This window comes from Schistocerca americana, chromosome 1 (genome assembly GCF_021461395.2).
Source record: "Schistocerca americana isolate TAMUIC-IGC-003095 chromosome 1, iqSchAmer2.1, whole genome shotgun sequence".
NCBI classification, from domain to species: Eukaryota; Metazoa; Arthropoda; class Insecta; order Orthoptera; family Acrididae; genus Schistocerca; species Schistocerca americana.
In genome coordinates, this window is record NC_060119.1 from 1101288164 (window position 1) to 1101315640 (window position 27477).

General features: G+C 44.6%; 1 protein-coding gene and 1 pseudogene across 2 annotated transcripts in view; one reads left to right on the plus strand and one right to left on the minus strand.

Moving 5' to 3' along the window:
* The window catches only part of LOC124618105 (ras-related and estrogen-regulated growth inhibitor-like), a 572768-nt gene that overhangs the window by 157905 nt on the left and 387386 nt on the right, over nt 1-27477 (plus strand). The window lies entirely within an intron of this gene.
* Nucleotides 20558-20675, minus strand: LOC124555376 (annotated as a pseudogene).

The window sequence follows — 27477 nt, forward strand, 5'->3', positions numbered from 1 at the left end:
AACAAAGTTTTAAGTTTGAATTATCAAAAATGCTCGCAAGCGTTTTTCCAGAAGGAGATTTTCCAACTCGGAATAAAGAAAAAGAAAAATTATTTGTGAAGAACAGATCCAGTACTAGGGCGGCATCTCAAATAGGATGGTGTGAGTCATTTATTGAAACGCGAAAATTTTGTGTAAATAAATATAGCCTCTCATTCCAGCTGCAATTTCTCAGAGTTGCGGGCTGGGATAACATTGCGCCCCTTGAACAGAGAGCCTCATCAGGAAAGAAATCACGTCGTGCTGTGTGGTTGCACTTCGAAGCAACATTAGACAGATGGAATGTCATATAAACACCGATGCATGAAGTGTGTTAAACCTAATGTTGAAGGAGATTATGCTGCAAAAGAAAAGGTATTTGTTAAACAAAGCGTCGCTTTCACTATTATTCTGAGAACTTTTCAGTTGATTCCCATATTGACAGAACTGAAGCTGAGGTGTTACGTCTTAGGTCATATCTGGATAGCTCGCCAGTAAAAAAGGAGAAGATTCGTTTCCCAGTCCCGAACATTTTTAAAATGCTAGGAAGTACACTCGACAGATACGCTGGAGGATATCAATTTGAAAACGCCCAGCAGATGAATTGGAGGACACCCTAATCGCATGTTGAGTGATGTGGGACTCATCGCTCAATACGCTGGGTGAAGACGTTGAGATTAAGAGAGAGATACTCGGATAATGTCGAAATATGTAGCCTATCATTTGAATTCCTTTTAAAACACCTATGAATTGATTAAAAAGTTTGGATTTTATTAAAAAATTCTGGTTTTTGGTGATTTTTTTTTCAAATTCAGAAATTTTCCACGGTCTTCAGGGTTTCAAGTTCCGGTGGCCATCCTGTAGAGAGAAATATTTGCGCGCAGTCAATTCCTGTGAGTAACGGCAGCTTTATAATGGAAGGACGCGAGAATTATTGTTTCCTCTCAGCTCGTCTCACCTCTCCCGAGCCTGCTGTCCTTCCCTTTGGGTAGCGCCGTGTTCTGTGTGATGGAATTTTTGGGAGAAACTCCGCGGGCACAAGACGTACACACCGTACGTAGTGGACGAGGAGAGACGAGTGCTGCCTTCCCTGCGAGAATCTCCCTACTCTCGTGTCGCAACGGCGCGGTGATCGCGCAGTAATGATACAGTAATTACAGTGGGACGCGGGCCTATTAATTACAGAGTCTGGCGTCTGCGTGGCCAGGCGCCAGCGGCAGCGGCAGCGGCGCCATGGGCCGTGCGTCCGGCGTCCCAGCCGGTATGGAAATGGCCGGCCGGCGCCCGCGGCGCGCGCTGCTCCGACAATTACCTCGTGTCCACTCGTGTCCGGTCGGCGCCGCTCGGCTCCCGTCGGCCCGGCGCCGGCGCGTGCGCGTGCGCCCGGCCAGCCGTGGCGCCGGCGACGCATTCTTCCGGCCGGCCGCTCGGATCCAGGTCAGCTGTAGCGCCGGTATCCTAGCAACCGGTTCCTCCGCCTCGGCTGCAGCCTTGACGATCAGCCCCGCGGCCGATCCTTCCTCGCGCTGACTAACGTGCGCACCCAGCGTAATGAGCGATGAGTCCCACATCACTCAACATGCGATTAAGGTGTCCTTCTCCAATTCATCTGCTGGTCGTTTTCGTAATGATATCCCCCGGTGTGTCTGTCGAGTCTGGTTTCTGTACAAATTGTAAATAGCCTTTCGCTCCCTGTATTTTACCCCTGCCACCGAGCGAGGTGGCGCAGTGGTTAGCACGCTGGACTCGCATTCGGGAGGACGACGGTTCAATCCCGTCTCCGGCCATCCTGATTTAGGTTTTCCGTGATTTCTCTAAATCGTTTCAGGCAAATGCCGGGATGGTTCCTTTGAAAGGGCACGGCCGATTTCCTTCCCAATCCTTCCGTAACCCGAGCTTGCGCTCCGTCTCTAACGACCTCGTTGTCGACGGGACGTTAAACACTAACCACCACCTCCACCCCTGCCACCTTCAAATTCTAAAGGTGGCAGGGGTAAAATACAGGGAGCGAAAGGCTATTTACAATTTGTACAGAAACCAGATGGCAGTTATAAGAGTCGAGGGCATGAAAGGGAAGCAGTGGTTGGGAAGGGAGTGAGACAGGGTTGTAGCCTGTCCCCGATGTTATTCAGTCTGTATATTGAGCAAGCACTAAAGGAAACAAAAGAAAAATTCAAAGTAGGTATTAAAATCCATGGAGAAGAAATAAAAATTTTGAGGTTCGCCGATGACATTGTAATTCTATCAGAGACAGCAAAGGACTTGGAAGAGCAGTTGAACGGAATGTACAACAAAAGCAAAACGAGGATAATGGAATGTAGTCGAATTAAGTCGGGTGATGCTGAGGGAATTAGATTAGGAAATGAGACACTTAAAGTAGTAAAGGAGTTTAGCTATTTGGGGAGCAACTGATGATGGTCGAAGTAGAGAGGATATAAAATGTAGACTGGCAATGGCACGGAAAGCGTTTCTGAAGAACAGAAATTTGTTAACATCGAGTATAGATTTAAGTGTCAGGAAGTCGTTTCTGAAAGTATTTGTATAGATTGTAGCCATGTATGGAAGTGAAACATGGACGATAAATAGTTTGGACAAGAAGAGAATAGAAGCTTTCGAAATGTGGTGCTACAGAAGAATGCTGAAGATTAGATGGGTAGATTACATAACTAATGATGAAATATTGAATAGAATTAGGGAGAAGAGGAGTATGTGGCACAACTTGACAAAAAGAAGGGATCGGTTAGTAGGACATGTAAAAATCGTAGAGGGAGACCAAGAGATGAATACAATAAGCAGATTCAGAAGGATGTGGGTTGCAGTAAGTACTGGGAGATGAAGGAGGTTGCACAGGATAGGGTAGCATGGAGAGCTGCATCAAACCAGTCTCAGAACTGAAGACCACAACAACAACATCTGTCGAGTGTACTTCCTAGCATTTTAAAAATGTTCGGGACTGGGGAACGAACACGGACCTTCGCCTTTTTTACTGACTCAGCTATCCAGATACGACCTAAAACGTAACCCTCAGCTTACGTTCTGCCATTATGAGAATAAACTGAAAAGTGAAAGCCACTCTTCACTTAAGAAAGACCTTTTATTTTGCAGCATAATCTCCTTTAACATTAGGTTTAACACACTTCATGCATCGGTGTTTACGTGACATTCCATCTGTCTAATGTTGCTTCGATGTGCTGCAAAACACTTGTCATCAGCTGCAATTGGTACCTGGTTGGACAGAAAACGTTCGCCAGCAAGGTAGACACTGAATTTTGGGAAGAGACTGTGAGAAATTGCAGCTGGAATGAAATGCTGTATTTATTTACACTAAATTTTCGCGTTTCAATAAATGACTCACACCATCCTGTTTGAGACGCCGCCCTAGTATTCGGTCTGTTCATCACAAATAACTTTTCTTTTCCTTTATTCCGAGTTGGAAAATCTCCTTCCGGAAACTGACGCATGGTGCAGGGAATGGCAATTGAATCTCAATTTACACAAGTGCAATGTGCTGCGAATACATAGAAATAAAGATCCTTTATCATTTAGCTACAATATAGCAGGTCAGGAACTGGAAGCAGTTAATTCCATAAATTATCTGGGAGTAGGCATTAAGAGTGATTTAAAATGGTACGACCATATAAAGTTGATTGTCGGTAAAGCGTATGCCACACTGAGATTCATTGGAAGAATCCTAAGGAAATGCAATCCGAAAACAAAGGAAGTAGGTTACAGTACACTTGTTCGCCCACTGCTTGAATGTTGCTCACCAGATTGGGATCCGTACCAATAGGGTTGATCGAAGAGATAGAGAAGATCCAACGAAGATCAGCGCGCTTCATTACAGGATCAGTTAGTAATCGCGAAAGCGTTACGGAGATGATAGATAAACTCCAGTGGAAGACTTTGCAGGAGAGACGCTCAGTAGCTTTTGTTGAAGTTTCGAGATCATACCTTCACCGAGAAGTCACGTATATCTCGCGAAGAGATCACGAGGATAAAATCAGAGAGATTAGAGCCCGCACAGAGGCACACCTACAATTTTTCTTTACACGTACAATACGAGACTGGAATAGAAGGGAGAACCGAGAGAGGTACTCGAAGTACCCTCCGCCACACACCATCAGGTGGCTTGCGGAGTATGGATGTAGATGTAGATGTAGAAGAGAAGTCTGAGTGTTCCAAATCTGAAGAACAAGATGCATGTTCCAACACTTCATAACGCAGATCCCTCAATTTTTCCATTGCTAAGACACTTTTGTCGGAAGGTGCAGTGTCTTGATGAAACATGAACTTTTCTCCTCTGCAATCCTGACCCCTGTTCTCGAATTTTGCGTCGAGATCCATTAGAAAGTTAAAATGAAATTCTCCTGATTTCTGCCTTTTTGAATAGTGAATAGGTAGAATTCCTTTCTCGTCCCACAACGCCGATGTCTTGTCCTTTCCCATTGATGAGAACATCTTCACCTCTTTTGAGCTGAAGAACTGGTTTCTGTTCACTGTTTAGATTACTGTTTCGATTCTGATTTGTAGTGGTGGATCCAGGTTTAATCCCTGTTCACTTGCTGATCCATAAAATCACTTTTGTGTTTTACGGAAGGACCCCAAAAACGGTTCGGAGATATTGGTACGAATTCGTTTCTGAACCGCCGTCTGCTGACGCGGCACTCGTCTTGCACGAACATTTCGGTTGTGCTGTTCTGGCAGACGCGTTCTTTTGGAATTCTGGCAGACACGTTCCTTTGGAATGGCTACAGTGTTGACAATTTCAGGGACTTCGTAGAGCTTCTTAGATTACATCTATAGCTTCTTAGATTATATCTTGCATTTTTTCAATGATTTCAGGCGTGGATGCATTTCTCGGCCATCCTTCAGGTTGATCACCTTGGATATTTTCATGAGCTCCCCCAAATTTTGCTGCCCATTTTCTCTCGACGTTCATTGAAGTAGAAGAACCCTGATACACATTTATGAATCTACATGAAACACAATTGGCGACAAACTTTATTTTACAAAAAACGATACACGACTTGCTTCATTTCCATCGCGACTTGTTCAGCCAGCTGCCTATAACCAACCTATGTACGGTATGCAGTTTCACGCGGGATCTGTTGAAATCTGTACCAGTCACTGTGAGAAACAATTACGCACCAACTCCTGTGATCTATGACCAAGACAGACAACTTTTCAGGTAATTCATTCTTCAACTTTCCAAACACTGAATTTCTCCGCTTACTAGGATTCTTGAAGAAAGGATACCATGGAAGAATGACTTGCCCTTCAGTATTACACGCAATGTTAAGGGTTTGGGTTCAGGTCTCTGTTCTGCAAGGAGCTTTAATATGCCAAAGAATTTCCAAACAGCGTCCACTTCTCTGCAGAATGATTCTGAATATACAGTGTGCTCTAATAAGGAGTTCATAACTATTTACACAAATTCTCATCCACTTCTTTAACAAAATATATGTAGAAAAGGAATTGAATTTTTAATGTTCGCTGTGTTTTCTGTACATAACTCGGGACGAGGCACTGGCAGAATTGAAGCTGTGGGGATGGGTCGTGAGTCGTACTTTGGTAGCTCAGTCCGTCAGAGGTTCGAATCCTCCCTCGTGCATTGGTGTGTGTGTCGTCCTTAGAGTAAGTTAGTTTAAGTTAGAATAAGTGGTGCGTGAGCTCAAGGAGCGATGAGCTCAACAGTTTGGTCCCATATGACGTTACCACAAATTTAAATGCCGGCACGGTAGCTCAAAGTGTTCGGTCAGATAGCCCGTAGCTCTCTGTAATAAAAAAACTAAGTAAAGGAATCAACTATCAACTTGAACGGATGTCATGTGGCGTCCGCCTAGACCACACTCAAAGAACAATATCGAACAAAATGAAACAAAAGGAAGGTTGATAGAGTACTTGCCTCGGTAGAGCACTTGCGCGCGAATGGTAAAGGTCCCATTTTCGAATCTCGGTCCGGCACAAATTTTTAATCTGCAGGAAGGTTCAGATTCGGGAAATTGCACCATATGAAAATTATTTCTTCCTAAATGCCCTGCAGAACGTCAGTCGTAGCTTGTCCAGCTCCGACAGAGATCCTTGTTTTGGGCTTAGCGAGTGTTGCCATTCAGGATGGGTAGGAACACCATCAGCATAGCGAATATTTCATGGTCACATCGTTTGCCGCATACAACCTCCCTCCAGTTTCAGCTGTGAAGATTTATCAGAACTTGGAATTCGCTCTGTGAGTAAATAATTATGGCGCTGGACATCATTAATATTGGGCAGCAACATCCTACCTTGGTGGAAATATATACACCGCTTTTGATTATCTTCATTAGGTGGCAGTATTAGAATGTTTTCCAGCGTATAGTGAGGTGTTGCCTGAGCTATTTGACATACCCCTACGAAGTGATAAGTCCCACCCACGGTGGCTTACAGCAAATGAGAGCTCCCAATAAGACCATGAAAATTTAAGAGAAATGCTGTTGCACAAGAGATAAAGCCTAACTGAAGGTGAATTACTAGATGTGACCCAATTAAACGTTGAGATACGTGTAGCACACTTCACGTGGACGAAAGGGCTCATCTAACAACAAAGGAAACTAGCGGTCACTATAAAAATTTGTTTTATTACCATACGGCATCAAACAGATGATCTACACACTCGATTGAGCATGGAAACATTTAATAAGTGGACAGGGGATTGTAATTATGAAATACAGTCTTGGCACATGTGGGTGGACATCTGAAAGCATAACTTGAAACTATATCACAGATAAGGCCAATGACTGCGAAGAAAGGTGGCGATTTAAAGAAATAATGCCAGAAAACAAGTAGGAACAGCAATAGATTCGCTAAAGTGCATGACGATAACAACTAGCTGGCTGCTAACATTAAAGTTGAGCAATTAAACCCTGATTTAAATTAACTAGCCTCGCGTCCCCCTTGATTCAGTGACTGCATCATCCGGCTGATGTTTACCATTAATGGTGTGTGTGTGTGTGTGTGTGTGTGTGTGTGTGTGTGTGTGTGTAAGACGGCACCATTAATAGGGTAACAACTCTGATTCCAGTTCGGTCTCTGAATTCTGGTCTAAAATGGATGCATCCCTCTCTGCATTTCTCTGTAACGACTCATCAATCCCCTGACGCAAGTGTCTACTTTCCGATGCCCCAATAGCAAGTGTTCTCTACAAAACGTAGGTGGCCAATTGAGGCAGATCTTGCGAGTTCCAACCAATAATAATTTTATAAACAAGATTAACAAACTCCTACTCTCACGTATTTTGTCAGCGTTAACCAATATTGATGTGGGACGGAAAGGAAGGCAGAATACCTCCCCCACTACATTACAGTTTTATAAACTCGGTCAACCAAACAGCTTGCATGTAAACACACATGGGAAAGCGCACTTTCTACTGAAATAAGTATTGTGAGCAAGTCACAGTCCCTTGTTCTTAGACATCTAAGAACATTCCTTCGTGGTATTGCTGCGGGGAATGACCGAGCCCACGGTCTTAAGTTCTGAGCGCCACTTGTGGATTTGGATTTTTACTTCGCCAAAAATGCAGTTTTATGGCACACAGGTCCTACCTCTATGCAACCATTGTGTAGAGATGCGCCAGAGTGAATTCCCTGTACTACGCCAGCACGGCGTCATATTACACCATAAAATAACAATATGAAATACGCTAACTCATTCTTTGTTGTCTCTTAACATTAATTCAAAAATTCATCAGGTAGGGATTGGAGTGGTGAAGGCACTAGATTCGATTTCAGGAGAAGAGAAACTGAAATTTCGGTTCTTTAGTGCAGATGAAGGCTTTTCAATGTTTTCCCTAAATCGATTAAGGCGAGATTCTGTTGTAAAAGATGAAGTCCATTTCCTTCTTCATTCTCATGCATGACTGCGTCATCGATGGAATGTCAAGCTTTAGTCTAGCATTCAACAAAGTCCTTGTTTTTATCCAACTGATTTAGCGTACGAGCGCAATAGATCCTTAGGAACCACCTCATATGTCTTATATTTTTTGTAGGCTGGAATGGTTTAAAATGTAATCGTTTTATTTTAACAGAGAAAAGGTCTCGCGTGGAACGTCAAGTTCAAAATATGTGTGTAAGTTAGTTACATAATTAAGTATACCATAGAACATTTGAACTTTGGGTCGATTTTGCCGAACGTCTACGCAAACTTTGCCTTGTCAGACTGTTCCAATTGTTCATACCAGAAGATTTACTTACGTAATTAAATACAAGGTCAACCTAACTGCCCAGTCACTCCATTATTACCGATCGTCCCCGATCAGTTGCATCTTATGAAGTTCGCATATGGGGCCACCAGGTGTCTTAATACTCCCTTATTTCCAAACCAGACTGGCTGAGTGAGCCAAATACATTCGGTATGATCTTTTCCGATACCAGCGTCTTCACGGGGAGATAGAACAGGCATATGAGCCAAATACATTCGGTATGATCTTTTCCGATACCAGCGTCTTCACGGGGCGATAGAACAGGCATATTAATCTCTGTACGAAACTGAGGCATTAGCAAATGTCAGAAACTTTTCAACTACAACACTGAGCCGACGAACCACCGTAGGTCATCTCTGTTCACGTTAAGAGGTTCAAGCCGGCCGGAGTGACCGAGCGATTCTAGGCGCTACAGTCTGGAACCGCGCGACCGCTACGATCGCAGGTTCGAATCCTGCCTCGGGCATGGATGTGTGTGATGCCCTTAGGTTAATTAGGTTTAAGTAGTTCTAAGCTCTAGGGGACTGATGACCTCAGAAGTTAAGTTCCATAGTGCTCAGAGCCATTTGATAAGAGGTTCAAGTCCAGTCAATTCCATCAAAAACACGTTGCCCTTGGTTTTCCCGAACCACCTCAGATCAAATACAGTAATTTGACCGAGCGAGGTGGCGCAGTGGTTAGACACTGGACTCGCATTCGGGAGGACGACGGTTCAATCTCGCGTCCGGCCATCCTGATGTAGGTTTTCCGTGATTTCCCTAAATCGCTCCAGGCAAATGCCGGGATGATTCTTTTCAAAGGGCACGGCCGACTTCCTTCCCCATCCTTCCCTAATCCGATGAGACCGATGACCTCGCTGTCTGGTCTCCTTCCCCAAAACCACCAACCAACCAACAGTAATTTGGCCCCTGACCCAATGCTTTTATTGACGCCGATGATACAGATGTTAAGACACAGAGTCTTTATTTCAGATGAGCGGGGTTGCTATTCTCATTCTCAACGGTCATTTTGATGTAGGCTTTCTAAAGACTCCAACAATCATTCAAATCAGCAAAAGCTCTGGATGATTCTCTCGCCAGTACCACAACCGGTTCTGGACTCAGCTTTTCCTAGGCTTACGTTTGTGACATCGATAGCGACGAGACGCTATATGCCAGCTCTCCCTTCCGTACCCGCCTCGCTACCGCGATCGCGTCATTGACTGTCTGCTGTATTGGGCGTGACGTCTCCATTGAGAGCCGCCGCCGACTTCTGCGGACTGAATTGAGATTTTGTGGTCGTGTGGCGGAAGCGGCGGTGATTGGCTGCTGTCAGTCCGGCAGAGAGCGGCTCTCATTGCGATGCAGCAGCCACGACGGCGAACCAGAATTTCCACTCGCAGCGGCGGCCCGGCTCATGTGCAGAATGTTCCAGACGTAAGGCGGCGTTCTTGCTCAGGGAACTACTTGCGCTATTGATCCGCTATTAGGACTGCACTACCGGCATGTTCACCAGTTAGCAGTGACAGATGCCGCGTCCTTCTGCGAACTAAAAGTCACGTTACTGAAACACCTATTTATGACAATAAAGCTTTGCCCGCATGAACCAGTTCGAGAGCTATAGACGTTAATTGAATCAACTAGAACGATGTAGTTTTTCTTTTCTGAAACAGCGACAAGCAATGTGCTGACCGGTACCAATATTAATACTAGTCGAAAGGTGAGTCGCTTTCCACTTGCACACTCCCTGGGCTCCATATACGTTCAACATGATTTGGATTTCAGTAGATTTACAAACTATTTTCTATAGGTTTATTATTTTTTATAACAATCTTTATACTATTTATGATGGTGACAAAAAATTTCGTGTGCGGTGTGCTATTTGGAAGATCAGCCTTATTACCGTCAATGCCTGCCTCAACTTATTCATGAAGTTCAAACCAAGCACATTTTCGTGGTGGAAATGAACAGACATTAAAGCCGTATCAAATAATTACTATCTTGTGACTTCTGAAATTTTCCCGGCGTATTTCTTCTTCTAATAATTTCCGGGTATGCAGCCGGATCCCGTCGACATTCTGCCACGATATTTCGGCCCAGAGACGTCCGGCCATCATCAGGTGAGTACACAACTACTGAAGAGCCCAGGTGCAGTCGCGGTATTTATGCCGAATCTCGCGCATTCGAAATGTACTGGCATTCCATAGCGCATGCGTCAGGTGTTGTCATGCGCGGCATAGCCGAGTTGTACGTGCTGCGCTCAGTGGTGAAAGTAAAAGATCATCTAATCATTGAGTATCGAATGACGCTGTCGATTCCGCTGTGACTGTATAATTTGAATAACAGCATTCCAATTTTTATCCAGCTGAAAGCCGTTGTCACGATTTATAAGATTATCGTCGAGACGTATTTCCACTGATTCTTTGATTACGGAATCCCAAAATCCGGAAACCGGAGCTGAAATTTTTGTTCCATTGTATTCCATCGAATGTCCCAAAGAAATACAGTGCTCTGCTACTGCCGATTTTGACGGTTGCCGCAGACGGCTGTATCTTTCATGTTCTGTACATCGTTCATGGACAGCTCTTGTCGTCCGGCCAATATATGCAGAGCCACATTCACAGGGAATTCCCTGTGAATTATTTTTACACATAATTAAATTTTGTGTTACGTAATAAACATTTTTAAAAACTTCACAGCCGATGTTTGCCTTACAGTAATTGGAAAAGTTGATAACAGATATGTTATACATTTTGTGAAGGTCATGCCACGATATAATGTGAAACACGCGTGCAGTGGCCCCACTTTTCATTGCTTTGAGAGAAGCAACGCTTCCGTAGGGCTAGGCCACAGAGACCGGGGCACGTCGGCGATGCGCTAGCTTGCTCGCTCTAGGCGTCGGACAGCCCCATACCGTTACACTCACCACGCCCCGTCAGATTGCAGGCGAGCCCTGCGTTCAGATTGCGATCGCCTAATGGCTGCGACGTCCGGAGTCCCACTTTGTTCGCTCGACTGATCCATAATATTAGACGCTGGAAGTAAGTCGGAAGGATATAATGGCGCCCTCGCCGGGGTTCCGTTGCTCCTCTCTGCCCCTCCCAAGCCGCGAGCGTTCCGTCTCCTGCAACGGAATTTTAATGCGTACGGATCTCAATGCAGTGCTTCCCCTGTGCCGTATTCTTCGAGAGAAAAGCCTTAGTAAATGTGGGATTATATGAAAGCGTGGCGTCTGTGCACTGAGACGTGGGCGAGAGAATAGACACTATGCATCCATACACAGAAGCGCCAAAGAAACTGATATAAGCATGCGTATTCAAACACAGAGATATGTAAACGGGCAGAATATGTTGCTGCAGTCAGCAACGCCTATATAAGACAACAAGTGTCTGTTCAAATGTTCGGTCCTAGACTTACACACTACTTAAACTAATTTAACGCTAGCCCGCCCGGTCGGCCGTGTGGTCTAACGCATGGCTTTCCGGGCGGGAAGGAGCGCCTGGTCCACGGCACGAATCCGCCCGGCGGATTTGTGTCGAGGTCCGGTGAACCGGCCAGTCTGAGGATGGTTTTTAGGCAGTTTTCCATCTGCCTCGGCGAATGCGGGCTGGTTCCCCTTATTCCGCCTCAGTTACACAATGTCGGCGATTGCTGCGCAAACAAGTTCTCCACGAACACGTACACCACCATTACTCTACCACGCAAATATAGGGGTTACACTCGTCTGGTGTGAGACGTTCCCTGGGGGGGGGCGGGGGGGGGGGGGACCGGGAGCCGAACCGCATAATAACTCTGGGTTCGGTGTGGGGCGGTGGAGGTGTGAAGGGCGGTGGAGGTGTGAAGTGGACTGTGGTAGTCGTCGTGGGATTGTGGACCACTGCGGCTACGGCGGGGCCGTTTCTAGGTCCCCGGTTAACATACAATACAATACAATACAACTTAACGCTGAGGACAATACTCACACCCATGCCGTGTAAACACTTCTGTCCCGGAAATGCACTGCTGCAAACAATGCAGGGTAGTTGCCCGGCAATGTTGCCAAACGTTTGGCTGCTATTCGTGTGACCAACAATTTTGGTCGGCAACAATGCCAGATTATATTGTCGACATTATGCAGTTTATATGGCCCGTAGAAACGTACCTGAAATTTTCACTGACTTTCGACTCACTTCGCGTTTGAGTAACGATGTTCCGTTGAGCTGAGAATGACTAACAGTTAAATAATTCGAGACGTTCATCTGGGCCGGCCGGAGTGGACTAGCGGTTCTAGGCGCTACAGTCTAGAACCGCACGACCGCTACGGTGTCAGGTTCGAATTCTGCCTCGGGCTTGGATGTGTGTGATGTCCTTAGGTTAGTTAGGTTTAAGTAGTTCTAAGTTCTAGGGGACTGATGACCTCAGAAGTTAAGTCCCATAGTGCTCAGGGCCATTTGAACGTTCGTCTGGGAATTAACTTCTCTTTTCGATGTAGTACACTGAGGGGCCACAAGCTACGGCAAGGCACTAGGTGTGATGTTAATTGCTAGAAGCTACGCCGCGAAACCTACAAGCTGCAGCAACACCTCGAGGCACAGTCTAAAGGAGGTAATGGAATCGGTACAGGTAAATCCTGACGCATTCTCCTTACAGTGATACCCATCACTCCTCTTGTGCATTCTACTTGCAGCGGGGTGGACAGCAAAGCTCTGACCAGCTGGCTGCCAAGTGTCTGCCTAGTTATGTTACCAGGTGAATTCCTTCCCATCGCATCGCCACCCATATGAACAATGCGTGAACAGCGGAAGTCTTAACTGTAACCCAAATTTTGATATACTGGCCCGGGGACTTCGAAAGCTGTTTAAGCCACTACTGCTAGAATCGCCTTGCCGCGAAGCCATTCACCATTCCTCCGTGCCGCTCTGTACCTTCCGCTACGTAGCGACACGGTTTTCTGTACTGTATTTACTTTTCTGTCGTCTGGATGTTGTAATACACCGTTGGTTCTTGGACTCCGCATTCGCTGCGTCTCAGGTTTGCTCTCTCAGTAGTGCGATCTCTGATTTTCGTCTTCCTAGTAGCAGTAGTTTGTCGGAAGTCGTTTCTGATAGTATTCGTATGGAGTGTAGCCATGTATGGAAGTGAAACATGGACGATAAGTAGTTTGGACAAGAAGAGAATAGAAGCTTTCGAAATGTGGTGCTACAGAAGAATGTTGAAGATTAGATGGGAAGATCACGTAACTAATGAGGAGGTATTGAATAGAATTGGGGAGAAGAGGAGTTTGTGGCACAACTTGACTAGAAGAAGGGACCGGTTGGTAGGACATGTTCTGACGCATCAAGGGATCACAAATTTAGCATTGTAGGGCAGCGTGATGGGTAAAAACCGTAGAGGGAGACCAAGAGATGAATACACTAAGCAGATTCAGAAGGATGTGGGTTGAAGTAAGTACTGGGAGATGAAGAAGCTTGCGCAGAATAGAGTAGCATTGAGAGCTGCATCAAACCAGTCTCAGGACTGAAGACCACAACAACAAAGTAGTTTGTCCTCCTGCAATGCAATGGACGATAGTCCCAGACAGCCACAGCCTTACTGGGTTTCTTTTGAGTCCTTCCCGAACATTCGGTCGGATCTCAATCACAGTACAAATACACTATGTCATCAAAAGTATCCGGACAGCTGGCTGAAAATAACTTAGAAATTCGTAGCGCCCTCCATCGGTAATGCTGGAATTCAATACGGTGTTACCGACCCTTATCCTTGATAGCAGCTTCCACTCTCGCAGGCATACATTCAATCAGGTGCCGGAAGGTTTCTTGGGGAATGGCAGCCCATTCTTCACGGAGTGCTGCACTGAGGAGAGGTATCGATGTCGGTCGGTGGGGCCTGGTACGAATTCGGCGTTCCAAAACGTCCCAAAGGTACCCTACACGATTCACGTCAGGACTCTGTGCAGGCCAGTCCATTACAGGGATCTTATTGTCGTGTAACCACTCCGCCACAGGCCGTGCATTATGCAAAGGGGGCCGCGCGGGGTGGCCGCGTGGTTTAAGGCACCAAACCACGTATTGCGCGGCCCCTCCCGACGAAGGTTCGCGTCCTCCATCGGGTATGGGTGTGTGTGTTGTTCTTAGCATAAGTTAGTTTAAGTAGTGTGTAAGCCTAGGGACCGATGACCTCAGCAGTTTGGTCCCTTAGGAATTCACACACATTTGAACATTTTTGAACAGGGGCTCTATCGTGTTGAAAGATGCAATCGCCATCCCAGAATTACTCTCCAACAGTGGGAAGCAAGAAGGTGCTTAAAACGTCAGTGTAATCCTGTGCTATGATAGTGCCACGTAAAACAACAAGGGGTGCAAGTCCTCTCCATGAGAAACACGAGCACACCATAACACCACCGCTTCCGAATTTTACTGTTGGCACTACACACACTGGCAAATGACTTTCAACGGGCATTCGCCATACCTACAACCTGCCGTCGGATCGCCACATTGTGTACCGTGATTCATCACTCCACACAACGTTTTTCCACTGTTAAGTCGTCTAATGTTTGCGCTCCTTACACCATGCGAGGCGTCGTTTGGCATTTACCGGCTTGATGTGTGGCTTATGAGCAGCCGCTCGACCATGAAATGAAAGTTTCCTCACCTCCCGCCTAACTGTCACAGTACTTGCAGTGGATCCTGATGCAGTTTGGAATTCATGTGTGATGTTCTGGATGATATCTGCCTATTACACATTGAGACCATCTTCAGCTATCGGCGGTGTCTGTCAGCCAACAGACGATGTCGGTCAGTACGCTTTTATGCTGTACGTGTCCCTTCACGTTTCCACTTCACTATCACATCGGAAACAATTGACCCAGGGATGTTTAGGAGTGTGGAAATCTCGCGTACGGACGTCTGACGCAAGTGACACCCAGTTACCTGACCACGTTCGAAGTCCGTGAGTTTCGCGGAGCGTCCCACTCTGCTCTCTCACGATGTCTAATCACTACTGAGGTCGCTGATATGGAGTACCTGATTGTAGGAGGCAGAACAATGCACCTAATATGAAATACGTATGTTTTTGGGGTGTTCGGATACTTTTGATGACATAGTGCATGTCTGACGGTTTGTGCTACACATGTGAAAATGGCTACACAGCCAAAGCTATGCAATAGTGAAGACTACAAAGGAAGAGGATGTTTTAAATCAAGTAACAGCAGCCACTGCAGCAGGCTGTCATTCAAAGAATTTGTTTTAGCTATGGACGCCTTTGCAACAAGATGGTCAATTACAGATCGCACTACAAAACGTATGGATCAATATCTTTTTTTCTCATCACTGTACAGGGTGATTCAGTTGCCCCCACCTACGAGTTTCCTGTAGGCCCCAACCGGCAACATCTTCAAATACCACATGCGAAATTTTCATATATCGTTTACTACACACAAATTATTAGTGCTACAGAAGAACTGAACAAGACCTTTTGTAGGAAATTTAATGCAGCTAAATTTTGTTCTGAGATACATCTTCACTGGGGGTGAAGTTTTCGAATCATTCAAGAAAATCGCTCAAAAATAACCTTCAATCGCGGTTTTCTTGAATATCTGAAAAACCGTGGCCTCCAGCGAAAATGTAACGCAATGCAAAATTTTCTACAAAAAGATCCTATTCATATTTTCTGTTGGACTAATAGTTTACGCGTAGCTAGCGAGAGAATATGAAAATTTCGCACAATGTTTTTGAAGGCGTTGCGGGTTGCATAAAACCCATTGGTAGGGGCAGTTGAATAATCCTGCATAACAGAAACAAGTGATTGGTTGCTTGGTTATTTTGGAGAGGGGGCCAAACAGCAAAGTCATCGGTCCCATCGGATTAAGGAAGAAGGGGGAAGAAAGTCGTCCGTGTCCTTTCAAAGGAACCATCTCGGCATTTGCCTGAAGCGATTTAGGGAAATCACGGAAAACCTAAACCAGGATGGCCGAACGCGGGTTTGAATCGTCGTCCTCCCGAATTTGAGTCCAGTGTGCTAATCACTGGGCCACCTCGCTCGGTGGAAACAAGTGACTAAAACTCGGCATGTACCAGTCAAAACCTACTCTTGTGGCAAAATTCTCACACTTTACTATGAGGAGGTTAATTGCGTGTGAAGAAAGAGAAAATTTCCAATCAGGCAGTTGGATTCATCGTATTGTGTCTCGGCCAGTGATACCGTTTAACTTGAACATTTTACTGACTAAGTTGAAGTGGGTTAGAGGAAATAAGTAGCCTCATTTGGTGGAAAATTTGAATATTTGATGGGATCGACTTAAGGGCACCTCAGACGTTAAATCGCGATGACCTGACGGTGATTGAACCCCACTCCTCCTCATTGTTTGTCTCTTGAGCACACACAGTATATATTCTTAAAAAAAATAATTAAATATAAGTATCAAATAAAATAAATAACTGTTGCACTGCATTTTTGTCGGTATTCATAATTGGAAATTACATGATAAAATGGTGGAAATTATTTCGTTCATAAGCAGTTTTTAACTATCAAAACAATCTTCAAGGCGTTCTAATTCTACCATCATGTTGTACAGCTCCAGCCAAAACCAATCAAAGTGTTATTAACAGAATTACCGAAGCATCATACGCATAACATCTCCGATCTGTTGCTGAGTGCCAGCTACAAGACTTTTAAGAATACACAATTAGAAAATAAGAGTAAAGCCTTAATTGGCAGAACAAACACGAGCTTTTGGGTCGTGTATCGGAAATTGCTAGTTATGTTCAGAGATTTTTCCGAAACTTTTACAACGATCTTCAAGGAGATTACCACTTGCACGGTGATAAAATGGCACGTGCTGAAGACCATTTATGACTGTCACCAGTTGCTGGTTATGTGTCAGAGGCCAGTCACAGAATCATAAACACAAAACAGTGTAACCTATTCGTTTCTGGCCGCCATCCAAAGCAAAGATAACCGAATGCAACTCCCACTACAGTTCAGTAGCCTGTGACAGCCAGACAATGAAACATACTTAGGTAAAGCTGACAAATTGAATTAAAACGTGAATACGATTTGACTCCTCACAATATTTTATAGGTCACATGTCGTTGCGTATGCCCTTTGTTGTTGCAGATTCCAGTACCAACAGACATACGCAAAAAAAAGAAAGAAATAGTGAGGGAGAATCATATTGATTGTAATTGCGTTCTTTATAAAATGTTATCTGCCAGTACACCTGTTAAGCTTGTTTATTTACGACTACATTTTCGTCTTTCATGCCGTTCTCAATAACAACTGTGAAACACACAACAATTGCCGAAATTCATTTCAGTTATACGTTCTGTTCTTAAGCTTTAGACCACTACATTAAAGCAAATTCTTTCACCAAACCATTAAAAGAAAAAATAAATTCCTTGAACTAAATTGATTTTTAGCATTAACAGTTGATATTACAGCTGTTTCTTGAAAATCACGTAAGAGTTGAAAATGCTGTAAAAATTACAGTCCAGGCGAAACACATAATTTCTAAAATACTGCTGGGCTGAGGACTCAAGTAAATAAAAATTAAGCTATAAAGTAAGTTTTCTCATAAATTTATCACGTACCGTTGAAAGCTTGTAATATACAAATAAACACAGTTCAAATGGTTCAAATGGCTCTGAGCACTATGGGACTCAACTGCTGTGGTCATAAGTCCCCTAGAACGTAGAACTACTTAAACCTAACTAACCTAAGGACATCACACGCATCCATGCCCGAGGCAGGATTCGAACCTGCGACCGTAGCGGTCGTGCGGTTCCAGACTGTAGCGCCTTTAACCGCTCGGCCACTCCGGCCGGCAATAAACACAGTGTTTATCGCAAGTTATTCGGCAATTTAGCTGAATGAAGATCCCAAATACGGTTAACAAAAAATTATACGTTACATAAGAAATGCCATGTTAAACAATCAATTACACGTCAGATTAGTTGAGGTTTATACGGAATTTTTCGTCTCCTTCAGCCTTAAAATAAGTAACCTGTGGGACCGTTGAAGCTGTGTGTCAAGAAACATTGTAAATTGTTATAGGGAGTGTTGTGCCTAGGAGTTGAAGTTTGAGGAAACAAAAATTTCTGAAGATCTTTAAGAAGATGACATCGTTATCTTGTTACTCATTAATGGAATTTTGCTTTAGAAATAGAACGTGCAAACAGCGTTTCAGTGCGTGCAGATGCTTCCGTGGACGATGAAAACTTCCACAAAATTCTTTTGGGCTAGTAACCGAGCCAATGGTTACTGATCACTGCGCAGTGCCCACAATGTTCCATTATTTAACATTACGACGTGTCCACATACACAGAAGACTGAAATAATCTTTTCATGGTCAAAAATCAGCAACACTCTTTCAATTCACTGAAAATATTTATTACATAATATATAATATAAGTGTTTTCTTAAGTTTTTTTCTCTCACTTTGATATATCTGAGGGGTGGATCCACCATAATCGGTAGCCCTTCTAAACAAATTCTGATACGATGGTAGTTGGGAAATTAAGTGTTGATATTGTAGTACAGAGAGGATGACGTAATTCACAAACCGCTCTGTGGTAGTCTAACGAAAAATAGATTTACGTGTGAAAGTCTCCCCATTTACAGGTTACTGCTTGACTGACAAATGCGCAACACGCAGCATGACTGCTTTATTAAGCGCGCAAGCCTCATAAATCACGGGGCAAAGCTTAGAGCAGATAACACCAAGTACATTACGAGCAACTGTGGTTCTACGCACGTGACGACGAAGCCAAACTTGTAAAGCCAATTTCTGGAGAAACTTGCTACGGCGGAGATGAGAATCTCTGAGCCTGTTTCTCGCGGATAGCGGAACCGAACGATGCAGCAAAATTAGTAAAACCAATTTCAAGAGAAACTGAGTTACGCAGATAAGCATCATCTATCCCCGTTCCTCCTTCTATGTCGGTGAAAACGCACCACGCACTGAATACTAACCCTGGCCCTTTAACCAGAGGGGTAAGTAGAACCACTTGTATGCGTACTCCTTCCAAAACAAAGAGCATCTCTTTTGAGGAAAACCGTAACAGCCTTAGTAAATACTCACTTCGCCCATCGCGCTGTTGAGCTGTATAATGTTCTTCAGCGCGCAGGGATTATACACTTGTAAACTTTTGTTCGACTGAACCAACGCGAATATAAGTGCCCCGGTACGTATCCGTAAATACCTTCACCTATGACTTGTAACTAAACGTGGACTTAATTGGTAGTACTTTCCTTTATTCCAGTACTAGTACATTCTTTCCGTTAGAGGACTTCGGCGTGACAGGACTTTTTTATGCTTTACATGACCGAATCCTGGTACCCAAATTATGTGACAATCCGTTCAATAACTGGTATTTATCATAAAATTTATCAACTTTGTGAATGATACCAATGTTGACGGAACTTTACAACCATCCCTACAATGCTGAAATTAAATTTTATTACTCTTTGTCGAACTTCGCGTTCTGCTCATAGTTCGTAAAACATAAGTTGTTTATTGTATCGTAACCTAAAGAACCAGAGATTCCATAAAAATTCTTGCATGCTGTATAACCTGTCGTAAAGTACACTGATAAAGCAACGTTTCGACCATACTCAGCGTCGTATGTAATATTACTGGGGCAAAGCAACATTAACTATAATATAATGTCTTGATTCCTCAAACTCCTACATTCCCTACAAACGTATTCTGACAGTACTATTACTACCCAGATTAAGACCATTTGCAGTACTTATGGAAAGATAACTTCACATTACTACGCAGGCTATAATCAGAAATAACTTTACGGAAACTGGCTTCGGCCATGGAATCCCAAGAACATAAAACCTTCATTGGCGGATATCATCACCGATAAAGCAGACGTGACGGAGAACCTATCCCTAGACATGTTGTAAACGTAAGGGTTTCCTCAGGCACTGGCTGATAAAATGCGTTAAATGTATTCGCAGTTGCGAATATGGACAATTATCAGCAGTATAATGGAATGACAATAGAAATTTGTTCCTGACTGTGATTCGAACCCGGATTTCCCATTCAACCGCCTTAATATTAGACATTCCGTGCACGGCTTACGACCGGACCAAAACTTCCCTATGTCATCAGCCACGTGTCAGCAACCTGTCCTCGTACATCACTCCATCTTCAGGCCACAAGTGGCTTATCGGGACAAGCCGACCGCCGTGTCATCCTCAGCTGAGGATGCGGATAGGAGGGGCGTGTCGTCAGCACATTGCTCTCCCGGTCGTTATGATGGTTTTCTGTGACCGGAGCCGCTACTATTCGGTCGAGTAGCTCCTCAATTGGCATCACGAGGCTCAGTGCACCCCCAAAAAATGGCAACAGCACATGGCGGCCCGGATGGTCACTCACCCAAGTGCCGGCCACACCCGACAGTGCTTAACTTTGGTGATCTGACGGGAACCGGTGTATCCACTGCGGCAAAGCCGTTGCCCTGTACACGTACTTCCAATATGTATATTCCCGTACAAGCCAGACATTTTACTTGAAAGTCGCTTGTCTAGTGTCTGCGGATAAATATGATATTACAGTGCCTGTTTTTTTTTTCAGAAGTAATGTGCAATGTTCCCTCGGACATGCACTCCAGCGACTAAAGCCGTTATGAAATACATTAAATATAATTGCAGTTGCGAATGCATGCATATCCGAAGGGATTTCGCATCGTATTTCTGAATAACAGAGGCATTGCAATATCGCATTTGTCCACCGACACCCGGCAAGCGACTTTCAAGTGAAATATCTTGCCTTAGGGGAATATACATACTAGATGTACGAGTACAGGTTGTCGACACATGGTTGATGACAGGTGGAAGATGGGTCTGGTTGTTAGTGGTGCACGCATAGCCAAATGGTAAGGTGACCGCTAGAGATAAGCGCGAAATAAGGGTTCGAATCACCGTCCAGCGAAAATTTTCACTGTCGTCATTCCATTATATCTACATCTACATCAACATGGACACTCTGCAAATCACATTTAAGTGCCTGGCAGAAGGTTCATCGAACCACCTTCACAGTTCTCTATTATTCCAATCTCGTATAGCGCGCGGAAAGAATAAAGACCTATATCCTTCCGTACGAGCTCTGATTTCCCTTATTTTATCGTGGTGATCTTTCCTCCCTATGCAGGTCGGTGTCACCAAAATATTTTCGCATTCGGAGGACAAAGTTGGTGATTGGAATTTCGTGAGAAGATTCCGTCGCAACGAAAACGCCTTTCTTTTAATGATGTCCAGCCCAAATCCTCTATAATTTCTGTGACACTCTCTCCCCTATTTCGCGATAATACAAAACTTGCTGCCTTTCTTTGAACATCTTCGATTTACTCCGTCAGTCCTATCTGGTAAGGATCCCACACCGCACAGCAGTATTCTAAAAGAGGACGAACAAGCGTAGTGTAGGCAGTCTCCTCAGTAGGTCGGTTACATTTTCTAAGTGTCCTGCCAGTAAAACGCAGTCTTTGGTTGGCCTTCCCACAAAATTATCTATGTGCTCCTTCCAATTTAATTTGTTCGTATTTGTAATACCTAGGATTTAATTGAATTTACGGCTTTTAGATTACACTGATTTATCGCGTAACCGAAGTTTAACGAGTACCTTTTAGCACTCAAATGGATGACCTCACACTTTTCGTTATTTAGGGTCAACTACCAGTTTTCGCACCATTCAGATATCATTTCTAAATCGTTTTGCAATTTGTTTTGATCTTCTGATGACTTTATTAGTCGATAAACGACTGCGTCTTCTGCAAACAACAGAAAACGGCTACTCAGATTGTCTCCCAAAACGTTTATATAGATAAGGAAGAGCAAAGGGCCTATAACGCTACCTTGGGGAACGCCAGAAATCACTTCTGCTTTACTCGATGACTTTCCGTCAATTACTACGAACTGTGACCCGTCTGACAGGAAATCACAAGCTGATCGCTGTCCATATTCCAAACTGCGAATAAAGTTAATGTATTTCATAACGGCTGTAGTCGCTGCAAAAAAATGGCTCTGAGCACTATGGGACTTAACTGCTGAGGTCATCAGTCCCCTAGAACTTAGAACTACTTAAACCTAACTAACCTAAGGACGTCACACACATCCATGCCCGAGGCAGGATTCGAACCTGCGACCGTAGCGGTCGCGCGGTTCCAGACTGTAGCGCCTAGAACCGCTCGGCCACTCCGGCCGGCTAGTCGCTGCAGTGCCTGTTCCCTCGGACATGCATAAAATTATTTTGGTTATTACAATCCCAGGAAGTCCGTGTCTGTTTTATCGATCCTATCTGTATTTACAGAATGATATGATCTAGTACCAAACAGTGTTTTATTCAACTGTATCAACTGTATTAAATTCATTCAAATAAAACGAATTACTAGTATGTCCATTGCATTTTATCTATAATGTTCCTCACAGTATGTGTCTTTAATTGTGATATTAATTGACTTGTTTTCTCTGTGTTCCACACTTTTCTTCTTACGAAGAAGCCTTTCCCTAGTATCTTCCCCGATCAGTCAGCTTAAATAACGATGGAAGCGTGGCTTTATCAGACGAAATACTGTCTAATGTGAAGTAGAGTGGCTATTTATAGAACAACCTCTTTTACCGCTTAACTTAAGTGCACCAAAACAGTGTTTTCTACAGCGTCACGTTCTCGTTATCTGCTAATTGGAAATCGGATTCCACAGGGATAAAAGCTGTTGTTATTGCTGTCGTGATGATTGTTATTACTACAAGCGACGAGTGCGGTCGCGAATCGTGCGGGGAAGAGTTTCGAGTAGTGGCGGAATTAGCGGCCGGCGAAAGTGGAGCAGTGGGTGAAAGCCCAGCCGGTGGCTGGGATTTGGCCACCATAAACACGCCGGGATGCGTCCGCAGCAGGTGTCTGCGCCCACGGCGCAGACGCACACGCAGCGGCGACCGCAAAACCCCAGGAATGTCACGAGGGTTAGCTAGCCGGCGCCCCACCCGCCTCTTGTTTCCGTCGAGCGGTCTCGGAGCATACGTCAAGACACAGCCGCCGCGCCATATAAAACACAGCTCTCAGCGCTCGAAGTAGTTTCGAAGCTAGCAACGCCTAAACCTTTCTGTGCTCTTTCATCGACGTATTTTTCTACTTCGCCCCTCCTATCCACACACACACACACACACACACACACACACACACGCACACACACGCACACACACACATGTGAACTCTGCAGGTGGCCGCAATGCGTGTGGCGAAGAGCAACCAAGTATGCCAATGTCATTTACCTCTTTCCCATTTGGTGCACATTTTGTGCGCGAGAGTGAAGAATGTCGTCCCCCTTTGCAAGAGTCCGAATTTCCCTGATTCTAGCGTCATGACTGGGCATTAAAACTGCTACACCAAGAAGAAATGCAGATGATAAACGGGTATTCATTGGGCAAATATATTATACTAGAACTGACATGTGATTACATTTTCACGCAATTTGGGTGCAGAGATCCTGAGAAATCAATACCCAGAACAACCACCTCTGGCCGTAATAACGGCCTTGATACGCCTGGGCATTGAGTAAAACAGAGCTTGGAAGGCGTGTTCAGGTACAGCTGCCCATGCAGCTTCAACACAATACCACAGTTCGTCAAGGGTAGTGACTGGCGTATTATGACGAGCCAGTTGCTCGGCCACCACTGACCAGACGTTTTCAATTGGTGAGACATCTGGAGAATGTGCTGGCCAGGACAGCAGTCGAACATTTTCTGTATCCAGAAAGGCCCGTACAGGACCTGCAACATGCAGTCGTGCATTATCCTGCTGAAATGTAGGATTTCGCAGGGATCTAGTGAAGGGTAGAGCCACGGGTCGTAACACATCTGAAGTGTAACGTCCACTGTTCAAAGTGCGTCAATGGGAACAAGAGGTGACCGAGACTTGTAACCAATGGCACCCCATACCATCACGCCGGGTGATACGCCAGTATGGCGATGACGAATACACGCTTCCAATGTGGGTTCACAGCAATTTCGCCAAACACGGATGCGACCATCATGATGCTGTAAACAGAACCTGGATTCATCCGAAATAAATTCGCCGTTGAGTACACCATCGCAGGAGCTCCTGTCCGTGATGCAGCGTCAAGGGTAAGGGCAGCCATGGTCTCCGAGCTGATAGTCCATGCTGCTGCAAACGTCGTCAGTATGTTCGTGCAGATGGTTGTTGTCTTGCAAACCCCCCCATCTGTTGACTCAGGGATCGAGACGTGGCTGCACGATCCGTTACAGCCATGCGGATAAGATGCCTGTCATCTCGACTGCTAGTGATACGAGGCCGCTGGGACCCAGCACGGTATTACCCTCCTGAACCCACCGATTCCATATTCTACAATCCGACCTTTATCAAAGTTGGAATCGTGATGGTACGCATTTCTCCTTCTTACACGAGGCATCACAACAACGTTTCACCAGGCAACGCCAGTCAACTGCTGTTTGCGTATGAGAAAATGGTTGGAAACTTTCCTCATGTCAGCACGTTGTAGGTGTCGCCACCGGTGCCAACCGTGTGTGAATGCTCTGAAAAGCTAATCATTTGCATATCGCAGCATCTTCTTCCTGTCGGTTATATTTCGCGTCCGTAGCACGTCATCTTCGTGGTGTAGAAATTTTAATTTCCAGTAGTGTAGTTTGTTTCTTGACTGTGTAGGATGTGGGCTCTCAGAATATTCTAAGTATTTTAGAGATGCATAACGTCCTCTTTCACCGTCTCTCTGCAGTCTTTTGAGCACATCTGCGACTCCTACGCTAAGTAAACTAGAAACGAATCATGCCGCTCTTATTTGAAACCATTAATCCTTTTTCGTTAAAGTAACTTGCTATGAGTCTCTATACCCAAGAAATGGTCGCTACTGGTTTCTGAAAGACCTCTAACAGACGTTGCACGTCTTTACTATTCTTCTAATACACTATGGTATCAGGCTTCATCACGACTTCGAGATACTTTAATGTTGTGACTGATCACAGTGAATAGCGGCAATCACTAAGTCGACCGATATGGGATATTACTGCCTTTTTACGCGTTTTACGTTATATTCGCTTATGTTTACAGTAGTTTGAAAATGTTATTTACCGATAATCAGCTGTAAGACTCTCCGCATTTGGAAACAAGTTTCTGAAGGTTTCACCTCAGTGCACACAGTTAAATAGTTAGGCCATTTACTCACCGACTGTTATGTATATAATACTGCCTCGACTGGGTGCAACCTCTTGCCTTTCTGCACTCTTCCTCCCTTGTTCTTCTCAGTCTTTCCCATATTTGTCTTTCAGAAGGGATCCAAATCTACCTTTTTAGAGGCCACCTTTCCTCCTCCAGCATGCTAAGTTATCCAACCGTGATACTTCGCAGCTTCGTCTCATTGTATGCCTCTCAACTCATTGCAAACTCATCTCTCGTTTTCTCGTTACTGTGTCATGAGTTGCAGGAACAATTCCCTAACAATTGCGTAATGTACGTGTATCTTAAAGTAACTGCTTAATGACTGGCTCGATCATACACCATTTAGTAGTTGTATGGTCTACCTCTCGTGACGCTTATCAAATGCGCATCAAAGATATTTGAGTTTTAAAAGTACTTTGATCGTGATTAATTACTTAACAGCGTGTTGGGGCCACATTAGGTACGCAATACAGTGGCGATCCTGCATGGTAGCTCGTTGCTGGGTTTCTGGAAGTATGGAGCACCTTATGTTTGCGCACACGTCCCGCAGTTCCCTTAAATCACGGGCCGGTGGTTTGTAAGCCCAGAGCTGGCGCTGTATAACGTCCCAGGTATGTTCCTTTGGGTTCAGATCAGGCGAATTTGGCGGCAAAGATGAGAGCAAGTCGAGAATTCTGCTAAGACACTTCTCTCAGCTCATGTTAAACATCCTGAAACAATGAGGTGCGTAGTATAGTGCCGGTAGACACTTAGTGCCTAAGAGTACTCACCAAAGTGCAAGCGCATCTACCCGAGACGGACTGACGAAATACCTTGAGTATCTTACAAGAAAACATCAACAACTTGAACTCGTATGTTATGGATGGCAAAGCGCACTGGCAAGTTGCCAACCCCAGCCATTGATCCCGCTGCAGAATATAGGCAATATTCTGATAGAAGGCGATTATGACCTTATGAATGAACAACCTTTAAACTTCGCGCTCTTCCGCTGTTTGCGTCTGATAAATTCAGAAACGTGAACTATGGTGACGTCATTGCCACATTCGTCTACACTCCACCCAAGTGCCGTTATTCTTTTCTTGTGTTACATCGGTAGATATCCATCGCAGAACAAAGAATGTGTATAGGACAGAACGTCTACTGAAAACCACTTTTGCGGCATGACGCGCCAAGTTCTTTACAGGTCGCGATTCGACACAAGAGGCCTGTCGCACGCCCACATCTCGCAGCTGTCGTAACCAGGAGTTACGCCGCCGGGAATGGGAGACACGCGAGCATCCGCGCTATAGCCCTGATCTCTCCCCATACGATTATCACGGTTTTGATCCCTTAAAAAAGGCCTTGGAGGGTCGACGATTCCTTCCGGACCATGATGTGCAGAGGGCAGCTACTGACTTCATGTAACAGGACAGAGATATCTCCAGTCTCATGCTTCGGTGCAATAATTGCCTCAATGTTGACGTCGATTTAGCTTGATTGGAATACCGACTCTGGATTGAACGGCCTTCGAACGAAAACTGTTTGATCGCCGCATATGTTGTAAGGAGATAGAATTCCCTGAAGAATTTTGGTGAAGGAGTATTTAACATTTATTTATATAGATGATATGCTCTCTAGTATTACCGGTAACTCTAAGATATTTCTGTTTGCTGATGACACTAGCTTGGTAGTAAAGGATGTTGTGTGCAACATTGGCTCGGTTTCAAATAGTGTAGTAGATGACCTCAGTTCATGGCTTGTAGAAAATAAACTAACGTTAAATCTCAGTAAGACTCAGTTTTTGTAGTTTCTAACACACAATGCAACAAAACCTGACGTTTTAATTTCACAGAACGGGCACCTGATTAGTGAAACTGAACAGTTCAAATTTCTAGGCGTTCAGATAGATAGTAAGCTGTCGTGGAAAGCCCACGTTCAGGATCTTGTTCGAAGACTTAGTACTGCCATTTTTACTATTCGAACGGTATCAGAAGTGAGTGATACTTCGGCAGGAAAATTAGTCTACTTTGCTTATTTTCATTCGCTTATGTCATATGGTATTATATTTTGGGGTAACTCTTCCCATTCTACAAGGA